Source organism: Elephantulus edwardii, unplaced genomic scaffold, assembly GCF_000299155.1.
Source record: "Elephantulus edwardii isolate Elephantulus edwardi_28Jun2011 unplaced genomic scaffold, EleEdw1.0 scaffold00134, whole genome shotgun sequence".
Classification (NCBI taxonomy): domain Eukaryota; kingdom Metazoa; phylum Chordata; class Mammalia; order Macroscelidea; family Macroscelididae; genus Elephantulus; species Elephantulus edwardii.
In genome coordinates, this window is record NW_006399884.1 from 8437891 (window position 1) to 8461395 (window position 23505).

A 23505-nucleotide genomic window follows, 5' to 3' on the forward strand; every position below is an offset into this window, starting at 1 on the left:
GGCCACCTAACTTAAAAAACAAAGAATTCACCGCTGATCCTCCAGTGGATCTTTGGAAGCTGGAAATTCCATGGAAGAGTCCCAATGAATTGACACTCCCTTTGTGGTAGCAGTGCTATGGACTATACCACCAGAACTCCCTAATTTCCTGTTAGCCACCAAAACCAACATGAGAAACCACACTTGTATGTCCAGTTTCTTCATCAAGTTTTCCTCCTTATATATGACAAAAGGGCCAAACCTATTACCACTGTGTCAATTCCGATTCCTCACCTATCTCCACCAGTGCTCAGAGGCTGCAAATCTTAACAAGAGAAATCTATCCATATATTGCTCCTGAAGACTGGCTGGTAGATTTGAACTGCCAATCTCTGAGTGAACAATCTAACTCTCAACCTACAGTAAAATATAAACTACTGCATTGCTCCTGTACATCTTTATATGGTAAACAACCAAGTTTCTGAGGATTCTGAACATATCTCTCAGATGGCCAGCTGTCTAGTACTAACTCCTAATTCTGCAGGGAAAACAATTCTGTAGATGTTGCAATAAAATGGAATGTTCTTAGGGAATACTGATAGCTACATGTTGATTTCAGGGTAAGAGGAGATTAGAATTGTAACTTGCTGATGCAAGCCAATTTATTACAACAATGTATTCAGCAATGTCAATCTGCGTTATGCAGATGACACAACCCTGCTTGCTGAAACTGAGGAGGACCTCATGCACTTGCTGCGAAGGGTCAAGGACTGCAGCCTTCAGTATGGACTAAGGCTCAATGTCAAGAAGACAAAGATTCTCGCCACTGGACCAATTAGCAGCGTCAGGATGGATGACGAAGAGATTGAGAGTGTTCACAGCTTCACTTTGCTTGGCTCCACAGTCAACACTCTTGGTACTAGCAGTCAGGAAATCAAAAAGCGTATCGCGATGGGAAAGTCTGCTGTTAGGGACCTCTCAAAGGTATTCAGGAGCAACAGTGTCTCTCTGGAGACTAAGGTGCGCCTGATACAGGCCATGGTCTTTGCAATCGCTTGTTATGCATCAGAGAGTTGGACAATGACTAGGGAGGACAGAAGGAGAGTGGATGCTTTTGAGCAGCGGTGCTGGAGAAGAGTACTGAATGTACCATGGACTGCCAGGAAAACAAACAGATTCATCTTGGAGAGGATTAAACCAAGCTACTCCTTGGAGGCAAGGATTCTGGGGCTTCGTCTGACATACTTTGGACATGTTGCCAGGAGGGACGGGTCCTTGGAGAGGGACATCATGCTTGGGAGGGTGGAGGGACAGCGCAGGAGGGGAAGACCCTCTATGAGATGGATTGATTCAGTGACTGGGGTAATCGGGATGGGGGTGTCAGAGGTGGTGCGGTTGGCGCAGGATAGAGCAGGGTTTAGGGCTGTTGTGCATAGGGTCGCTATGAGTCGGAAACGACTCGACGGCACATAACAACAACAACAATTCAGCAATGTGAGTTGTTTTAAAATATTTTAATTTTGACTAAAGTTTGCATAAGAAGTCCCATCTGTCAATTTCCACATAAATTGTTCAGTGACATTAGTGACATTTTTCATGTCAACATCTTTAAATGTATTCTGGTTGTTCCAATTCCAGTATTCTAGCTTCAAATATTTATGGTTCATCTTTGCTTTAAGTAATTGTTAATCTTCTGGACTAATGAGGGTTTGGGTTCTCTCTCTCTCTTTCAGAGCATCAATTTAACAGGAAATATCCTTGATTTCGTGACTCATTCTGCTTTTCTACTGAAAGAAGACTTGGGTATAGTTTAGGTTCTAGGTTTAAAGTATGTGTCAGAGGGACAGTATCAGGGAGCTCTCTTGTCTCAAGTGGTCCAGTTAGTTTGGCCTTTTTACCCATCTTTCTCTTGTGGAGCATATGGTAGATTTCAATCCCATGTCCTTGGGTTGGCAGCCCAGCTCCTTACTACTAGGCCACTAGAGCCTTTCTAGAATTAGAATTTTGTTCTCAAGTTCTCTCCTTTTCTATCAGGATCAACTGTTTTGACTTTGGTCAAACTGGTCAGTCAGTTGTTAAAGTGATGAATCATGTAGGCACTCAGCCTTGTAGACATGCTTCTTCTGAGATTTTTATTACCTTCTCAGGCTTTTGCTCCTGACAAGTATAGACCAATAGTTTTATTTTATATGGCTGCTCACAAGCTTTTAAGACCCCAGACACTTGCAGTTGGATACAGAACTTATAAACTTTTTGTGATATTCCTGACCTTGATATCACATGAGACGACACTCTTGAGCTTTCATAGTCCTATGCTTTCAAATTTAGAAAGCCAAACTCAAACAGTATTTGGTTTTGTCTGTAGCTGTGTCTTCAATGAGTATGTGAGCCTGTCCATATATATCCACATTTACACATGCACATAGATATTCCATCTGTTCCCGCTTATGCATATAACAGTATCTATCCGTACAGGTATAAACCTACACTCATCTCTATGTAATCCCAGACTCATTTTCTGGTTTTTGCTGGAGTTGCTGCAATCTTATCTATATCAATTCTTTAGTATAGGTATCCCTTTCTCATTGCACTTCATAGTAATCATTTACTTAGATCATGCTGTACTCACTACACCCACATTGTTGTTACTTTTCCCATCACCAAGAACACGTATCTATGATCCTTGTATGTTTTAGTAAAAAATTGTATTAATTGTGATCAGAGTGAAAATTTACAAAGCAAGTTGTTTTTCATTCAACCATTCATACATACATTGTTTTGGAAAATCAATTACTATGTCAGAATATAATCCTACTTTCCCCACAATATCAATCTCTTCATCATGTATCATGATGCTGCCAATTGGCCCAGCGGTGAGAATCTCTGTTTTCCTGATGTTGAGCTTCAATTTGATTTTGAAGGCTGCAGTCCCTGACCTTCTGTAGCAAGCGCTTCAGGTCTTCCTCTGTTACAGCAAGCAAACTGCATTGGGAAAGTCTGCTGTCAGAGACCTCTCCAAAGTACTTAAGAGCAATGATGTCAGTCTGGAGACAAAGGTGTGCCTACACAAGCCATGGTCTTTGCAATTACTTGCTATCCATCAGAGAATTGGACAATGACTAGGGATGATAGGAGAGTTGATGTCTTTGAGCTGTGGAGTTGGACTAGAGTACTGAATATACAAGAACAAACAAGTTTGTCCTGGAGAGGGTGAAGCCAGGCTGCTCCTTGGAGGCAAGGATTCTGAAGCTCTGTCTGACATACTCTGGACATGTTGCAAGGCGGGGTCAGTCCTTAGAGAGGGAGGTCATGCTTGCTTGGGAGGGTGGAGGGATAGCACAAGAGAGGAAGACCCTCAATGAGATGGATTGATTCAGTCACTGGGGTAATAGGGATAGGCGTGCTGGAAACAATAAGATTGGCAAGGGATAGACCAGGATTTAGGGCTGTTGTAGAGTTGCTATGAGTCGCAGACGACTCAATGGCATATAACAACAACTTTCACATTAATCCTTCTAACCTATCTTTTCTTGCTTGTAATGTTTTTTTCCTTAGGTGCTGCTGCTGTTTGTAGTTGCTGTCCAATTGGCTCCAACTCAATGACATTCTCAACAAAGTCAATCTCTGTTTCTTATGATGTGGTTTATTTGCCCAGTTGTGAGACTTTTGTTTTATGTTGGTGCATACTCCATACTGAAAGCTATAGGCTCTTGAACTTGTCAGTAAAAGGTTCAAAACTTCATTTTCTGCTAGCAAGGTTTTGTCATCTGCACATGTCAGCTTGCTACTGAGTCCTTCTCTAATTCTAATGCCACATTCTTCATCATATAATCCAGCTTCTTGGATTATTTGCCATTTTTTTGTTTTACTGCATACTCATTTTCCCAATCTCCGCAGCAGTTAGAAGTGATGACATCACTGGGATCTAACAGAAAAATGTGGCTAGAAGTATAAATTCCAGTCTCAGACCTGGCTCACAAAACTCCTCACAGCTCTCTATTCTCTCTCTTTGGTTCTTGTATCTTGATAATAAGTATCCTGCCCTTCCCTATTCCCTTGGCAACTATCAATAAATGTTAGTCTCTCTCTGGGGAGCTCTTGGTAGAGTGGTCCAGAGAGAGCTGATCTGTTAAAGGTGGTGCCTCTCTGGTGGTTCAAATTCCCCAGATGCCCCAAGGAAGAAGAATGGACAATCTTTTCCTGTGAAACTTATAGCCTCTGAAAACCTTCTGGAAGTTCTGCTATGAGTCCATTCCAACTCAACAGCAAAAGTTTTACATTGGTCTATTCTGGTCTTCTAAGAAAATTGGGACCGTACAATATTTGTCCTTGTGTGCTTATGTCATCTGCCATTATACTTTACAGGTCCAACCATGTTATGCATCACAAATTCATCACTGTTCTTTCAGTTGAAGAGGATTCTCTTAAATGTGTGTATCTTATCTTGTTCATCCATTCATCTGCTGGTGGGCACTTTTATTGTTTCTGTGTTTTTGTTATTGTTAGTAAAGTCACAATGACCATAACCACTGTCATCAAGTAGGCTCCAACTCATAACAATGAAGTTTCCAAGCATGTAAATCCTTACGAATGGCAACTGCTCGCATTTCTCCTATAGAGCAGCTGGTGGATTCAAACTATTGTTAACCTTTCAGTTAGTAGTCCAAGACAGTACACACTATGCCACCAGACCTCCACAATGAACACAGGGCTAGAACTGCCAGATCACAAAGTTCTAGTTTGTTGAAGAAGTCCCATAGTGGCTGTATAGTTTTACAGTTCTACTAGCAAAGATACGAGTCTCCTCACTTTTTATTCAGTAATTGTTATCTGTTTTCCTTTAGTGCCAGTTTAGCTAGAGGATGAGATGTTATCTCACTGAAGTTTTTACTTGCATCTCCATATCTCTGTCTCTCTGTCTCACTCTCTTTCTGTCTCTCTCTCTCTCTGTGTCTCTACTCTGTGTGCAAGTATGTCTCTTTCTCTGTGTTTGTCTGTCTCTTTCTCTCTCTCTCAGGTTGTTAATCGTGAAGTCAGCAGTGCGAAACCACCAGCCATTCAAAGAGAGAAAGAGGGACAGTCTCCTCCTGTGAGATTCACAAACTCAGAAACTTGGAGAATGGCTAATGAAGATGCCCTGATAACATAATGATTAAGTATTTAAGCTGTTAATCAAAAAGTTCGAGGTTCAAATACACTGCTCCATAAAAGAAAGAAGTGGTAGTCTCACTTAGCTTCCCTGATGAACTACAACCTCAGATTCTACTCTCCTAGAAGGGTGCTTAAATTGAGACAGGCTTGTCAAAGGCTTGTCAAACCGTGGGGTTTGGTCAAATGGCTAACAATCAGGAGCACCTGTTTGAGGGGTTTGCTGGCTGCTTTGGTATCCTCTCCGGTTAGTGTCTGGGCACTTCAGCTTCCTGGCAAATATTTGGTAACTACTTTTAAGCAACACAAAAATATTTACACTAAAAATCAATCAACTTGAAAATTTCTGTCCATTTATATTAGCATCTAAAGAACAAAAACATTTAGATGTAACCAGACCTTGTTGTTGTTGCTGTTGTTATGTGCCGTCGAGTCGCTTGCAACTCATAGCGACCCTATGTACAACAGCCCTAAACTCCGCTCTGTCCTGTGCCAATTGCACTGTCTCTGACACTCCCATCCCAATTATCCCAGTCACTGAATCAATCCACCTCATAGAGGGCCTTCCTCTCCTGCGCTGTCCCTCCACCCTCCCAAGCATGATGTCCTTCTCCAAGGACCTGTCTCTCCTCACAACATGTCCAAAGTATGTTAGACGGAGCCTCAGAATCCTTGCCTCCAAGGAGCCACCCGGTTTAACCCTTTCCAGGACAAATCTGTTTGTTTTCCTAGCAGTCCATGGTATTCTCAATACTCTTCTCCAGCATCACAGATCAAAGTCCATGGGAAAACCAGACCTATACAATGAAAATCGTAAAACGCAGCTTGCTGAAAGACACTAAAACCCCTAGTATTTAAAAAAGACACCCCACATTCATAGAAAAGGACTTAATACTAAAATTTCAATACTGCCTAAAGCAATGTACAGATTGAAAGGGATTTCTGTTAGAACTGAACACACCTTTTTGCAAAAATGGGAAGTCTTAATTGATATGGAATTGCAAGAAGCCCTTAACATGTAAAACAATCTTGGGAGGACAGATAAAAAAGATGAACGAGGGGTCTCACACTTTCCTACTTCAAAATATACTAGGAAGGCCCACACTTTCCAACTTCAAAATATATTATAAAGCTACAGTAATCAAAGCAATGTGGTACTATGCAGAACAGATACATGGAATGATGGAATAAAATCGGAATCCAGAAATAAGCCCATACATGTATCATCTGTCACCAGCAATGAGTCAATTCCAACCCACAGACACCCTATAAGGATATAGTAGAACTATTCCACAGAGTATCCAAGGCTTTAACTCTGTCCTAGAAGAGTGCAAAAGTTGGAATAATGGAAACAGACTACCTTATAATTAATTCTCCTATGGAGTGGTTGGTGAATTTGAACCACTGACCATCTAGTTAGTAGCCCAGGGCTTAATCAATTATACCACCAAAGCACTGAATGCTTTTATCAACCAATTTTCAACAGAGGTTCAAGTCCCTGCATGGTTCCTTCACCAAATGATGCTGGAATAACTGGACCTTCACATGTACAATAATAAAGGTACATTTGTATTTCACATATTAAAAATTAACTCCAAAAATAGATCTATAAAAATCAAAATTATAAAACTCTGAAGAAAATATAGAGGGTAATGCTTCAAGACTTTGCTTTTGAGGCTAGATTCCTTGAAAGACAAAAGTACAAGCAACAACAAAAAAAATAGGTTAAATTAGACTTCATCAAAAGTAAAAATGTTTGTGCTTCAAAGTGCTTAAACAACAAAAGGACAACTTGCAGAACGGGAAAAAAATAGTTGACAAGAGCTCCTATCCAGAATATATAAAGAACTAAACTGAACATGCCTTAACTTAAGTGTGGGGGCTCAAGCACAACAATGATTCTGATGATGAGGCAGGACGGATAGTTTTTTACTTTGCTGTACGTGGAGCTGCTATGAGTAGGAAGTGACTCAACAGCACCTAACAAGATACAAATGAACAATGAAAATTACAAACAATCTAATTTTTAAAATGGTTAAAAACCTTACTATTTCTCAAGAGCTAAGAAACAGCTAACAAGCCCATTAATTAATAAGAAAATGCAAAGCAAAACCACAATGAAATATCACCACTACTGCACACATACTGACCAGACTAGACCAAAACAACTGCCACTGAGCAATTTCTGATTGGGGCAACTCCACATGTCAGACTGAAATTGTGCTCCACAGGTCCAATGGCTGATTTATGAGGAGGCTGCCCATAGGTTAAACACTCTAACTATAAAGTTAGCAGTTCAAAGCCACCCAGAGGTGCCTTAGAAGAAAGGTCTTAAAATCTTCTTTCAAAAGGTCAAAAGCCTTGAAAAACTGATGGAGCACAATCCATCTCTGAAACAAATGCTGTTACCATGACTGATGTGGCTTTGTGGGCTTTTAAAAGATCTTTTAACTTCCCTAACTGATCTATTAATGTGTTTCTGTTATATCGTGTGATGCAAACAGGGCTTCATAAGGAATGTGGCATCAGGATTGGAGGATCAACAATCTACGTTAAGCAGATGATACAACCTTGCTTGCTGAAACTGAGGAGGACTTACTTAAAGCACATGCTACAGAAGGTCAAGGACTATAGTCTTCAATATGAACCGAAGCTCAATATTAAGAAGACAAATAGTCTCACCACTGGGCCAATTGGTAGCACCATGATGGATGGAGAACGAGATTGAGGCTGTTAACAGTTACAGCTTGCTCAGCTCCACAATCAACACTTTCGGCACCAGCAGTCAGGAAATCAAAAGACTAATTTCATTAGGCAGATCTGCTGTCAGAGACCTTTCCACCTTACTGGAAAAGTACGATGTCAGTCCAGAGACTAAGGTGTGCCTGATCCAGTCCACGGTCTTTTCAATTACTTGCTATGCAGAGAGTTGTACAATGACTAAGAATGACATAAAAAATGATGCCTCTGGGTTGTGGTGCTAGAGAAGAGTCTTGAATATACCACAGACCACCAAGAAAACAAATAGGCCTGTCTTAGAGAGGGTGAAACCAGCTTCTCTTTGGAGGCTAGGATTTTGAAGCTCCATCTCATATACACTACGCATGTGGCCAGGAGGGACTAATATTTGGAGAAGGACATCATGCTCGTAAGGGTGGAGGGACAGTTCAAGGAGAGGAAGACCCCAGATGAGACAGACTGTACAATGACTAGGGCAATGGGGGTAGGTTTATTGGAGTCAGTGAGATTGGCTCAGGACAGGGCAGGCTTCAGAGCAACCGTACAAAGAGTTGCTATGAGTCGCAGGTGACTTGACAGCACATAACCACCACCACCACCTACCCTAAAAGTCGGCAGTTCATACATACCCTGTGGCACCATGAAAGGCAGGCTTGGCAATCTCCTTCCAAGGAGAGGACAGCTAACACAGCCTTAAGGAACAGTTTTACTCTAACATCCAGGGCTGCTGTGAACTGGAATTGACTCACCAGCATTGAGTTTGGTTCTGTTTTGTTATATGCAATATCAAGAACTGGAAAATACATCGAGACTACTGGTGGGCAATGAGGGTAGAGGAGTTATTACTTAAAGAGCACATGTTCTGGTCTTGGGAGCTAAGAAACCTGTAGAAACAGATGGCGGTGATAGCACCACAGGAAGGTGAAAAACTAATGCCACTGAACTACACAATTAAAATCACTAAAATGGCAAACTTGTTACGGCCTACCCTAAAACATTTCTAAAAATATAAAAGACTGTCCCCCCCAAATAAGAGTTTCACTCTTTTAATCAGAATCAGTAAGAGCAACAAACCTCAACTAAGAAGCAAACAATAAAAATGCTAATAAATGGATGTAGGATCTGCTTGGAAAGCAATCTCAGGGAATTTTTACTTTCTTCTTTATGTTTAAAGCTTATTTCCCCGAAGGGTCAAAATGAAAATATATTACTTTTGTAATTACAAGAAAATTATGCTTTAATGATTCATATCTTTTAAATTAACAATTACACTTCAGACACAGCTGAAGAAAATAATCAAATCTGAAGAATTATATCTGAATATATTCTACACAGTATCATTTTAATAACAAGAAATAAAAAAACAGTTTGAAATATTCAACAGAAAACTGGCAAAAACTTCAAATTAATTGTAGGGGGAATATATCATAAACTATTAACAATCTTGCTAATCAATTACTAGGATTTGCATAATACTCCAAGCAAAGCAAGGCAAAAACTGAAGAATAATCACCAACTCAACAATCCTTGTATAGACATGAATCCTACCTCAACCAACTATACAGGATTAGTATTTTTATCTTATGGTTAAGCAAGCTAAGATTCAGAGATCTCAACTTGGCCAGAGTTACAAAGCTATTAAGTGGTAAATTGGGATGAAATCTCAATCTTCCCACTATGGGAAACTGCCTTTCCATTTTTAAAAGAGAGCCAGTAAGAAAATAAGAGACAGAATTTCAAAGGTTTCATTCTGAATGGACCATGAGCCAAGCAAACTTGCAACCAGTTTCAAACTTAAAATCCATCTATGAGCCAACATCCTGTGACTATTAACTCATAATGGTATACAATGATGATCTATTTAAAATGAAATTAAAACCTCACACCCTAATAAATATTCTCTGTTGACTCCAGCACTCCGGCGGCATATTCCATAGATTTGTGCTAACTCAAAGGTAGTTCGAATTGAATGCTCCACAGCAGAAAAAAGGGTAATCACCTCCCATGCCATTCACAGCCTCCGAAAACCTGCTAGAGGGAGGATCAGCTTAAGTCAGTTTCAACTGGCCAGTAAAGAGAGAGTTTTGAGTCATCTTCAGTCTTATCCCCTCTTAATAAAACACATTTACTTCTCCAGAATCATCACACTAGCCACTGTTAACCCAAAAGACATTCTGAGGTCAAATCAACTTGGAAATGCTTGGAAGACTCAAAAGCAAATGCATGGGGGGGGAAAGCAAACATGTGCAATAATTAAGAGAAAAAGAGCAGCAGAATGGATAAAAAACCTAAAACTCATCAATATGTTGCCTACAAGAGACACATCTAAGAATCAAGGAAAACGACTAAAAATCAGAGACTGAAACAGAGCAGGAGCAGTAGTACTAATCTCTGATAAAATAGACTTCAGGATGAAAACTACCATTTTTGTTGTTGTTAGGCGCCATCACGTTGGCTTCAATTCAGAGTAAACCCATGTACAACAGAACAAAACGCTGCCAGTCTGCTGTGCTTAAGTTTATAGTTGAAGTGTCATTGTGCCAATTCACCTACTTCAGTGCCTTCCTCTCCTTTCCTGCTCCTCTGTCTCTTTCCACAAAGACTGTTATCCTTCCTAATAACATTACCCAAGTATGTGACACAAAGTCCTTTTACAAAGACATTTGTAAAATGTACAAAGGATGCACTAAATGTACTCTGTTGTCATTAGATGCCATCGAGTCACTTAAGACTCATAACAACCCTATGTATAACAGCCCTGAACCTTGCTCTATCTTGTGCTAACCTTATTGTCTCTGACACCCCTAGGCCCGTTAGACTCAATTCATCTCACTGAAGATCTTCCTCTCTTGCACTGTTCTTTCACACCCCCCCCCCAAGCATCATGTCCCTCCTTGCAACATGTCCAAAGCATGTCAGACGAAGCTTCAGAATCCTTGCCTCCAAAGAGCGGCCTGGTTTCATCCTCTTTAGGATGAATCTGTTTGTTCTCCTGGCAGTCCACGGTACTTCTTTTTTTTTCCTAGCACCATAGCATATCAATTCCATAGGGAATCAATTCTCTATCATCCTAGTCATTGTAAAGCTTTCTAATGCACAGCAAATAACTGTGAAGACTATGACCTAGATCACATGCACCTTAGTCTCCAAACTGAAATTATCGTTCTTCAGTACATGGAGAAGTCCCTGGCAGCTGACTTTCCCAATGCAATTCATCTTTTGATTTCCTAGCTGCTGATATTAAGAATGCGGATTGTGGAGCCAAGCAAATAATCTCAGTATCTGTAATCACAGTTTTTTTTCCTTCTCTAAAAAGTATTCTCCAATTACTTCAAGCTGTTAAAACCTGTGTCACCTCTCCCAAAACCTCTAAAGGATATCAGCAGAATTTGTTACAAATTTTCTATGTATGTTGTTGTATGCCATCAAGTCAGAACTGACCCACAGCTGACCCTCTAAGCATGTTTTAATAGACCCTCACAAGGCAGTTAATCCATAGAAGAATGCCCATCCCGAAGAGCAGCTGGTGGCTTCAAATCTCATACCTCTAGGATTACAGTGCAGCTTCTTACCACTAGACCACCAGAGCACCCTTTTTCCATGTACAGCATAACCTATTGTGCAGTAATACATACATTTCAAATTTCTTTACTTTTTACTCATAAATACCAGGGCTGCATTTGAGGCTTCTCAGTATAAGCCAATACCTGCACACTGCCTAGCACTGGGGTATTTTTTTCCATAAATGTCTGGTAATTACACTAAGGTCTCTAGTTAAGTGGTCAGAGTTCACACATACGTCATTTACAGAAGTGTAAGTCCACTGCATCAAGTATGAGACCTCCAAATGGCAAGTTAGCATATTGTTAAAACTGCTAAATCTATTGAGCATACTGAGGGCATCATCACATCTCTGTACCAAGATGTTGTTGTTGTTTGTTGTTATGTGCCGTCGAGTCGCTTGCGATTCATAGAGACCCTATGTACAACACCTCTAAACTCTGCTCTGTCCTGTGCCAATCTCACTGCCTCCGACACACTCATCCCGACTGCCCCAGTCACCGAATCAATCCATCTCCCAAAGGGCCTTCCCCTCCTGCGCCTGCCCTCCAACCTCCCAACCATGATATCCCTGTCCAAGGACTGGTCTCTCCTTACAACATGACCAAAGTATGTCAGATGAAGCCTCAGAATCCTTGCCTCCAAGGAGCAGCCTGGTGTAACCCTCTTCAAGATGAATCTGTTTGTTCTCTTAGCAGTCCATGGCACCTTCAGCACTCTTTTCCAACACCAAAGCTCAAAAGCATCAATTCTCCTTCTATCCTCCTTGGTCATTGTCTAGCTCTCTAATGCATAACAAGTGATTGCAAAGACCATGGCCTGTACCAGACGCACCTTTGTCTCCAGAGACATACCGCTGCTCTTGAGTACTTTAGAGAGGTTCCTAACAGCAGACTTTCCCAGGGCAATATGTCTTTTAATTTCCCGGCTGCTGGTGCCAAGAGTGTTGATTGTGGAGCCAAGCAAACTAAAGCTGTTAACAATCTCAATCTCTTCACCATCCATCCTGATGCTGCCAATTAGTCCAGTGATGAGCATCTTTGTCTTCTTGACATTGAGCCTCAATCCATATTGAAAGCTGTAGTCCCTGACCCTCAGCAGCAAGCGCTTCAGGTCCTCCTCAGTTTCAGCAAGAAGGGTTGTGTCCTCTGCATAACGCAGATTGTTTATGGATCTTCCACCAATCCTGATGACACATTTCTTCTCATAGAGTCCAGCCTCCCGGATGATCTGTTCGGGACACATTACCACTACACTTAGGAGACTCTGGCCACAGCATAAGAAACTGTTAGCAGCAGATGAATCTGGAATCACAGAAACCAAGGAAGCTTTAGATATAAGCTATCAGATCAAGGGCTAGACAATAGGAGATAGGTGAAGAAAGGAGTGGATAGAAGTGGAGGGGTATCTTGATGGATGGTGGAGCAAAGAAATAAACGGGTCAGGGCACTTGAGCCAATGGCAGGGACAACACTGAAACTAATGGTTATTTCTACAATAAGGGATATATTTTCACTTTTTCTGTAAAATGCTTATCTGTTGGATACTTCTCTAGATCTGAACATTCAGACTGACATACACTAGGAAGAAGGACTGGCCATCCACTTCCAAAATAGCAGGCCTCTGAAAACCCTATGTATGTACCAAGATGAGCCACAGCAGTAACTGTGCAGGAGTAGGGGAGAGCCAGAGCAATACCTATGCTGGGGTAGGGGGAAGCATGGTAACAGCTATGCTGGGGGTGAGAGGAGAGAAATCTTAAAAACAGCAGTCATTTTAAATGGATCAAGTGGTTAACTAATGAGTAGCAATTAAAGATGTTATTGGTCCATACTGGAGAACATACACTTTTTTGACCCTAAATTTTAAAGCATATAAATTATCACTTGCTTCCTCAACTTGAGAAAAACTTCATCAAGACTGAGAAAACATATTTAGGAGCATCATATCCTAGAGGTTTTCAAACTAAACCCAAACCATTGCCATCAAATCAATTCAAATACATGGCAACCTTCCATCAGGTTTCTGGGCCCATGCAGTTTAACAGGCGTAGACTACCTCTGTTTCCTCCTGTGGATCAGCTGGTGGGTTTGACTTGCTGGGTTTTCATTCAGCAACCCAACAACTTAGCCTACTAGACCACCTACTAGAGCTCCCTATCCAAACTCAATTAAGTCAATCAGGCTCTTGGGTAAAAGCTATCTATTAGCCTTATCACCCATCTGAATACTGAAAATGTCTTCCTTTTTTTTTTTTTTTTTTTTTAAATGTCTTCCTTAATAAAAGACTGTTTTAGTTCGGAATCTAAGCCAAGGTGGCCTTTTTCTACACAATGAGAAGCTGCTAAGAGAGTAACAAATATTTTAAAAGTTTTCTACTGTTTTTGTTTTCTCAAGTGACTTGGAATTAACAGCAAAGAGACAAAATGTGTTTCTAAAATCGCTTACTCCCTTAGGTAGAACATCAATAGTTAAGAAAGATCATCTAAGCCCATGATTTCTGGAGAATTTTTGCAAATTTGGAGAATTCAGCAAATCACATGTATTCCCAATTTTTTTTCTCAAATTCTAGAGTTTGCTAATGTGGAGGTAGCATTCCCCAAGAATTTGGTGTTTCTCCTTGGCTTCGGAAAAAATAACCTCTAAAACCTTGGGCTTTGTCCACTGACTTTAGTGTTTCATAAAGACTCCAGACCACACTAAAGGCTTGCTTTATGTATGGGGGCTGACTGGGCCATCTCATATCTTCCTGATCAAACTGTAAGGACCAACCTCAGGGGAGAAGGGCTAGAGTGGACACTGCCCAAGTTACTTTCTTCAAAAAAGTAGATTATGTGTCTTCTATGGTGTAGTGGTTCAAATCCATCAGGCGCCTCACAGGAAAAAAAAGGACAATCTCCTTGTGAGATTACCTCTGAAAACTCACTGTAGGGCCAGCTATGGAGTCAGTTTGGACTTGACAGACCAAAACAATTTCTTGACTGCTGCTAACCTAAAAGCTGGTGATTTGAACCCACCAGTAGTTCCAAAGAAAAACCTAGCAATAAAGCATTTCCCATTAGACTAAACTTCTTCCTCAAAAGAACAAAACACAAATGCTACCCAAATCTCTTACCAACAAGTCCCAAGTGTACCATGTCCCTTGTGGTTTCCAAGGTTGTGAACGTTAAACTGGAAATGCTTGGAAACATTGTGCCTTATCTATCTCCCACACAGCTGCTGGTGGGTTCAAGTCGCCAACCTTCTAGTTAGCAGCTGAAGACTGAACCATTGAGCGACAAAGGCTTCTTTACATCAAGATTACAGCCAAGAAAACCTCAATGTAGCATATGGGGCTTTCATGAGTCAGAATCCAAAACAACAACATGCCCTTTTTATAAAGGATGTGTTGGCATGTCTTCTTCCTTCATACCCACAACTGTACGTATCATCTGTAATCTCCTTAACTCTTTATCAACTTGAAAAATAAAATCTGATCACCTCTCTTAATGTGTTCACGATTTAACTCATTCATAATTAAGTTGCAAATAAAGCGGAATAAATTGTATACTTGTTATTCAAAGAGCTGTCATTTTTTAAATGAGATATTTATCTACATTATCGAAACTGACTATATCATACAAAAATAGCTAATCTGAAAAATCTAGCCAACATTTTGATGTACCTTAAGAAAGGATGTAATTCTAGTAAGAAAAGCTGTAACAGAAGTTTATATTCTGCTCTTATTTCAGTACAAAGAACATTTCTTTTAGAAAATGTAATTTAAAAGTCTACTAGGCTTTGAATAGTAGTCTTAAGTGACAAAGGGGGGAAAAAATACCAACCCCATGAAAAAGTCATGAGCATTCAAAGCAAAGTGTGGATTTAAAGTGCTTGGAAGTGTCATGAATGCGTAAGAAAATAGCTTATTCATCAATAGCTATCCGTGGCTCCAAAATTCTTATAGAAGTCATATTCTTTGGTGATCTCATTCAATTCCACTGGTTGAAATGGCTTCTCAATGATCTCAAATGTATTACCTCTAGCTACATTCTCTGCTTCCAGAACCCCTGGCCCTTCCCACACTCAAGACACACTCCTGTCTTCTCAACGACTCCATCTGAATGTCTGACATTTCGGATCAAAATCAAACTCCTGATCTCCTCACCCCTGCTGTGTCTGCAGCCTTCCCCATCTAAACTGATGGCAATTTCATTCCACACTAACTCTCTCTAGACACCATCCTTGGCTGCTAAGAAGAGCAGGGAAGAAGCCCTCAACTTTCATATCCAATCTGAAATTATGAGGACCCTACCTACAAAATTCCAAATCACAGGGACCCTTTATATCAGAGTGTTCTGTAGTTGCCAAGGCTATTATCTTGACAGAAGCAGGCTGCTCTAACTTCTTTTCTCAGAGCAGCTGGCAGGTTTGAAGTGCACTTCACCTATGCATCAGAATCCACTCAACAGCAATTGTTTAAGGTTTGGTTTGATCTGCAAACTGTATGTGAAACCAAACTAGTTCTTACACTTTCACTATCAATCTAAATCACCACAGTTTCTTGCTGGATTATTCAAATAACCCCCTAGATTCTCTCCTGCCTCTTCCTGTCAGAGATCCTTTTAAAACTGAAGTCAAATCATATCACTTTACTTAACTCCAAACCTCAATTTTCCATCCAAAACAGAAGTGGAAGTTGTACTCTGCCCCCTTCCTTACTACACATTCGTCTCCTCAGCTTTCTAATATGCTAATTCTCCATCCTCAGACTTAGGCTCAAACTCTTCCCTAGAGGGTCTAGATTCACTACCCTGCTCCCATTCTGCACCCAGATCTCGCCCCCTCCAGAACAGCCAGCCTGATCATCTGTAATATTTAATGTGATATTTAATACTTTAGCAACCTATTGCAGCATTCCCTGTCCCTCATGTTCTGTTCTACATTTTCACTTCCCATTTTTAACACACTATAAAATCATGGGGGTTACACTTATAAATACTGTCTGCCTTCCGTATTAAAATGTAAGGTCCACAAAGGAATCATGCATGTAATTGTCACTAATGTAATCTAAACAAAAGACAGTACCCCACAAAAGAATAATAAAAATCAAACCCAGTCCACAGTCGTCAAGTCAATTCTAACTCACGACAACCCTCAGTCAGGATTCAAAGGCTGCGAATCTTTATGAAATGAAACTGCTCACCTTTCTCCCGCAGAGCAGCTGTTGGACTCAAACTACTAACTTTTCTGATTAACAGTCCAACATGTAATAAACACTGTAACATCAGGGCTCTATAATAGATAGGAAGTAATAAATGTTTATTCATTTATTTTTCCATTTATTAGCCTAAATTATACTAACTTGAAAGTTTTCCACTATAAACTATGCTTTGTCAAAAGCATTATTTATACTAAATTTTTTCTCTTCTATGTATCTCCCAGGACTTTGCTACAAATCCAATTTTAAAAGAGTCCTTACTAGTTGTCCAAGCCTTGGAAGGTGGAAGTAAGATTCAATATTTAGGGTGCTCTTATGGCAAGAAGTTGCACTTCTTGCCTGAAGGCACACAGTTCTAAATCACCAGCTGCTCCAAGGGAGAAATAATAAGCAATATACTCCTGTGCAATCTACAGTCTCTGAAAACCCACTAGCAGGTCACTTTATGAGACAGTTCAAGCACATAATATTATTCAATCTTTAGGAGCTCTGGTGACACTATGGCTAAGGCATTCATTTGGCTGCCAGCCAAAAGTTTAGTAGTTCAAATCCCCCACCCATTCTGAGAATGATGAGGCACCTGCTTCGGCAGATTACAGTTATGGGGAGCCCTCTGGAGTCATTCTACTATCTCAGAGTCTCTGTGTCAGAATCAGCTCCACAGGAGGTTTGGTTTTATGCCTTCTCTGTCAAGACCACACCGAAAAGATAGCAGCCATGGTGCTATAAAGTCTATGAATCATAAAAGGTCACTTATGGAAACTAAAAAGGAAGAATTCAAAATTTTATTTGTGCATGTATTCAATAGTCTAATCCTTTCTATTAAATACACAGTAAGACTCAGGAACAGCAATATTAAAAGACAGAAAAAGCTGGAAAGGATTTTGTATGTCCTAGAATTTACCTTTTTCATTTAATCTTCCTTATTCTGTTATCATGTTCTAAACATCTTACTACCTATTATCTCTGAATCAAGAAGGTAGAAAATAAAAAATTAACAAAAAAAGTTATATTAGTAACTTACTGAGCATATAGATTAATTCCAAAGATAATTTACAAATATAACTTACCAGGTTATCAAAGATGTAGTCTATGTAACTCTAGACATGTGAGTCTATGAGAAAAAAAATTTTCAATTTTATATGGATGAATCCCTGAAAATATTTTCTTTTCATTCAATGGCATGTAATATACTTAGGTTTTCATCTATTTTCTAGTATACCATGTGTGAACCAGATTATTGAAAACACGTTCTTCCTAATGTATTTACTATGTATACTCACACAAACATATTAGTTTAATGGCACCACTGACAACAGTAAATGAATGGGGGGGGGTGGAGAAATCTAAAACTAATCAATATATCCACTAAAAAAATTTGATAAAACCACCATATAAAAGACTACTATGCAAACCATAAAAGAAGGTATTTAGATCTCTACATGTGGATGCTGAAGAAACTATTAAGACATGCTAGCAGCTGAAAAAAAAATATAAAGAGCTTTAGACTCCCACATACTACACACATAGCTGTGGGTACATTATGGGGATGGGTACATGCTGCTGATGTTGTTGCTGCTGTTATCAGGTGCTAGTAAATGAATTCCAATACACAGTGACCAAATGAAATACCATCCAGTTTAACACTATCCTCACAAGTGCTGCTGTACTTGCACCCACTGCTGCAGTCAGCCCAGCCACTGCTGCAGCCAGCCCAGCCACTGCATCAGTCCACTGCACTGTCTCCTCTTTTTCACTGATCCTCACATGATGTCTTTTCTCTTGATAGCATAACCAAAGTATCTAAAAAAAGTCCTCACTTTTAAGAAACATTCTGGCTGTCCTTCTTGCAAGACCGATTTCTCCTTCATTCTTCTGGCAGACCATGGTGCATTCTGTATTCTTCACAAAGACCACAATTCAAAAAAGTCTCATTTCTTCTTCAGTCTATATCCAGCTTATGAATGCATATGAGGGGGGAGGAAAATCACTTCAAAACTCAAACTCATTGTCAACAAGTCAGAAATGACTCACAACTAACCTTCCAGTAGATTTCTGATGCTGTAAGTCGAAAGGAAAGAGACTGTCAATCTTTCTCCCTGGGGGCCACTAGTTGACCAAAGCCACCAGAGAGATGTAGCTTTTGGGTTAGCAGCACAACTCCCTATGATGAAAATGAAACACATTAGGGTCAGGCACACCTGAGGTCTTTTGCAGATTTGCCAATGCATAAGGTTATATGGATTTATTCTATCAACATTGTGAATACAAGTAAAATACAATCTTTGACAATATTACTTTTTTCTCCATTTATCAAGATGCTGCTTATTGGATTTTTGTTTTATTTAGGTTTATGTGTAATCTATACTACAGATTGTATGAAGTTTTTGATCTTCACCAGTAAATATTTTAAGTTCTCTTAACTTGTAACAAGTTTTGTCTTCTGCATATCACAGATTGTTGATGGATCTTACTCCAATTCTAACACTGCATTCTTGTTTTATAGTCCAGTTTCTTGGATTATTTGTTCAATATACAGCTTAAATATGATAAAAAGATGCAGCTCTGATATGTACTTTTCCTGACTTTAAATCCCCTAGTTCTGTTCAAACAAACGCTTCCTGGCCTAGGCACAGGTGCCACACAATGTTTTCCAGCGTTTGTTATGCACACAAGATAATGTCCAGTATCTCTCTGGTATTCTCTGCTTTCAGCAAGGATTCCTATGATACCAGCAATGACATTCCTGATTCTATGTCCTCTTCTGAATCAGGCTTATATTATATACATGTCACGCTCTGCTGACATATTGGAGGGTTGTTGTTGTTCTGTGCCGTCGAGTCGTTTCCAACTCATAGCGACCCTATGCACAACAGCTCTAAACCCTGCTCTATCCTGCGCCAACCGCACCACCTCTGACACACCCATCCCGATTACCCCAGTCACCGAATCAATCCATCTCATAGAGGGTCTTCCCCTCCTGCGCTGTCCCTCCACCCTCCCAAGCATGATGTCCCTCTCCAAGGACCTGTCCCTCCTGGCAACATGTCCAAAGTATGTCAGACGAAGCCCCAGAATCCTTGCCTCCAAGGAGCAGCTTGGTTTAATCCTCTCCAAGATGAATCTGTTTGCTTTCCTGGCAGTCCATGGTACATTCAGTACCCTTCTCCAGCACCACAGCTCAAAAGCATCCACTCTCCTTCTGTCCTCCCTAGTCATTGTCCAACTCTCTGATGCATAACAAGTGATTGCAAATACCATGACCTGTATCAGGCGCACCTTAGTCTCCAGAGACACTGTTGCTCCTGAGTACCTTTGAGAGGTCCCTAACGGCAGACTTTCCCATTGCGATACGCTTTTTTATTTCCTGACTGCTGGTGCCAAGAGTGTTGACTGTGGAGCCGAGCAAACTGAAGCTCTGAACACTCTCAATCTCTTCGTCATCCATCCTGACGCTGCCAATTGGTCCAGTGGCGAGAATCTTTGTCTTCTTGATGTTGAGCCTTAGTCCATACTGAAGGCTGCAGTCCTTGACCCTTCGCAGCAAGTGCATGAGGTCCTCCTCAGTTTCAGCAAGCAAGGTTGTGTCATCTGCATAACGGAGATTGTTAATAGATCTTCCACCAATCCTGATGCCACAATTCTCCTCATAGAGCCCAGCCTCTCGGATAATCTGCTCTGCATACATGTTGAAAAGGTATGGAGACAGGATGCATCCCTGGCGTACACCCTTCCCTATTTTGAACCATGCAGTGTTACCCTGCTCTGTTCTGACTACTGCCTCTTGGTCCAAGTATAGGTTTCGTAGTAGCACAATTAAATGTTCTGGGATTCCCATTCTTCTCAGAGTCAGCCACAGTTTGTTATGATTCACACAGTCAAATGCCTTTGCATAATCAATGAAACACAGATAGACATTCTTCTGGTATTCCCTGCTTTCAGCCAAGATCCATCTAACATCAGCAACAATATCCCTAGTACCACGACCCCTTCTAAACCCAGCCTGGACTTCCGGCAGTTCTCTGCTGATGTGCTGTTCTAATCGCTTTTGGATGATCTTCAGGAGAATCTTGCTTGCATGTGAAATCAATGACACTGTTCTGTAGTTTCCACACTCAGTTGGGTCACCCTTCTTTGGAGGGTAGGGAAACAAAAACATGAAAAACTATATAGACAGACTCTTTAGGGATGCATAAATAAACTACAAAGAGTGCTGACGAAGAAGGAGACTATTTGTCAATTGCTACTTAAATTTCCACTTTGTGTGCATTTTATCTTTAATTTAAAAACTAAGTTTTAATTCCTATTTTTTGAAGTTTTTCTTTTCAGTATTTAAAATTACCATGAAAACCTAGCTGCAATAAATAATAACAATATCTTCACTTTTTAAAAAGAGAGCCAAGCTTTTTAATGACTGAGGACTACAGTAAAATCTGCAAAAGCAAAAGCCTAGGTAAGGATAAAATCTGTCAATGTATGAATGCACAAATGTTTTCCACTGAAACAAGTGATAAAGCAGTAAGGAGAAAAAAGTCATAAGATTGAATCCTGCCAAAGACAGGAAACTTGGAAAACCAATAAAAACCAGGCAGTCCTACTGAGTTTCACCGTATTATCAACAATATACAATTAACTCAGCTAGAGCCATCAGCACGCTGAAGTGAATAATCTGCTGAGTGGTCAAAGTTTGCAAAGGTGCTAGGTGAGAGAGAGGAGGAATTCTAAGGGTTAAATACGAGATAATTTGTTTTTTTTTAAAGAAAGATAATTTGTTTCTTTAAAATACTTTCTTAAAAACAAAGCATTTAAAAACTAAGAAGATTCCGAGGATCTTGTTCTCTATTACCTCAATCACCTCTTTACAGATGAAGAAATGAACTAACATGGGTTCAATTATCAGACTCAGTTAAAAAAGTTATTTTGTAGAATAAATCCATCCACCTCTTTACAGATGAAGAAATGAATTATCATAGGTTAAGTGATTAGACTCGGATCAAAAAGTTATAGAATAAACCTAAAAAGCCCACTGTCATGATTCTAACTCATGATGATCCTCCACTGGGTTTCCAAGGCTCCAAATCTTTGTAAGAGAATGCCCATCTCTCTCCCACAGAGCAGCTAGTGTATGCAATCTTCCAATCTTGCAAGCTCGCAGTCCAAGGTATTATTCTTCATACTACCACACAGCCCTAAAATTAAAGTATCAAGATACTCCCATGCCCAAACCAGTACTAATTCCTAAATACTAATAAGAAACACACACATATCACTACATGTATTGAGTTGTTAACTCTGAAACAAGAGTATGTAAGAGATACTTTCGTATTCTATTTTGCTACTGTTTTGGCTCACTAACAATATCAACAAAATACAAAGTTAATGTGAACAATTCTGCTATAAAACTCTATTTACAAATAATTACTTAGTATATTTGGCAGTGTGCACACAGGCTTAAGACAAAAAAATATAATGACAGTCAAGAGTTGCCATGGAATTGATTCAAATGCATGGTCACCCAACATGTGTAGCAGAACTAGTCCATATGGTTTTCAAGCCTTTTCATAAGATCACCAAGCTTGTCTTCAAAGGCACATCTGGGCAGGTACACATTTCCAACTTTTCAACTAACAGTTTAACACTTTAACAGTTTGAGGACCAAGGGCCTCTAATAATAACAATTAACTCTGGACACTACAAGGAGCATACTGCTTTACTCTGCCTTGTCTGTTCCAACAGAAAATTTTTTAAAATGCATTTTCATAATTTGAAAAATAAGTTAAATAACAGAAAACCAATTATTTTATTCAAGCCGATCTTTGATAAATGTCAACAGCTGTAGAAGGGCTTCAGGTCTTTTGCTCATAGGGGTTACTATGAGTCATGCAATCAACAACAACATCCATAAATGCAGTTCAAATCCACCAACTACTCCATAGAAGAAAGATGGGCAATCTCCTGTGTAATTTAATGCCTTTGATAACCTGCTTGAGAATCAGTTATAATTTGATTCTGACTTCATAGTACATTAACAACCACCACCAATAAATGTTAAAAGGTACTACAAAAACCCAGAGCTTTGTACCCAGGTGACATGCGTGCAGGAAAGCAAATAAAAAGTCCCTCCAAAATAAAAATTGACATAAAATTTCAAATTCATATAAAGGAGAGAAATTTGGTTAAAAAGAAATTATTGATACAACCTAAAACACTTGTGCTTAAGAAGAGGGCCATCTCCAAGGCTATATGTTCTATGATTCAATTTCTAAAATGTTCTTAAAGTGATAAAATTATAAACATGTAGCATAAATTATGGTTTATAGAAGCTGGGACTAACAGTAATTATAAAAAGGCAACATCAGAATGCTGGAATTGTTCTTTATCTTGTGATAGTAGGTACACAGATACAAGTGATAAAACTCCATAGAACTGAAACAGAGAGAAAGACTGGAAAATCGGAATAAACTTAGACATAACTGAACCCAGACCCTAGAGTCTGACTCATAATAACTCTCTACCAGGTTTCTGAGCCAGAAGAAGACTGTCCATCTTTCTCCCACAGAGCAGTAAATGGATTCAAACCATCAACTTTTGGTTAGCAGAGTAACACATAATACACTATGTAACCAGAGCTGCTGATAAACTAGGTGGGCTCGCGCGCTCGCTCGCACTCTATATATAGATGTATGTGCGTGTGTGTGTGTGTGTGTGTGTGTGTATAAATATATATAAATCAATGCTGATGATAAGTGTACTGTTGTTGCTATATGCCGTCGAGTCGCTTGTGACTCACAGCGACCCTATGTACAACAGCCCTAAACTCTGCTCTGTCCTGTGCCAATCGCACTGTCTCTGACACTCCCATCCCGATTATCCCAGTCA

General features: G+C 39.9%; 1 protein-coding gene across 1 annotated transcript in view; it reads right to left on the reverse strand.

The window, feature by feature from the left end:
• The window catches only part of PAN3 (PAN3 poly(A) specific ribonuclease subunit homolog (S. cerevisiae)), a 155601-nt gene that overhangs the window by 123016 nt on the left and 9080 nt on the right, over positions 1–23505 (reverse strand). The window lies entirely within an intron of this gene.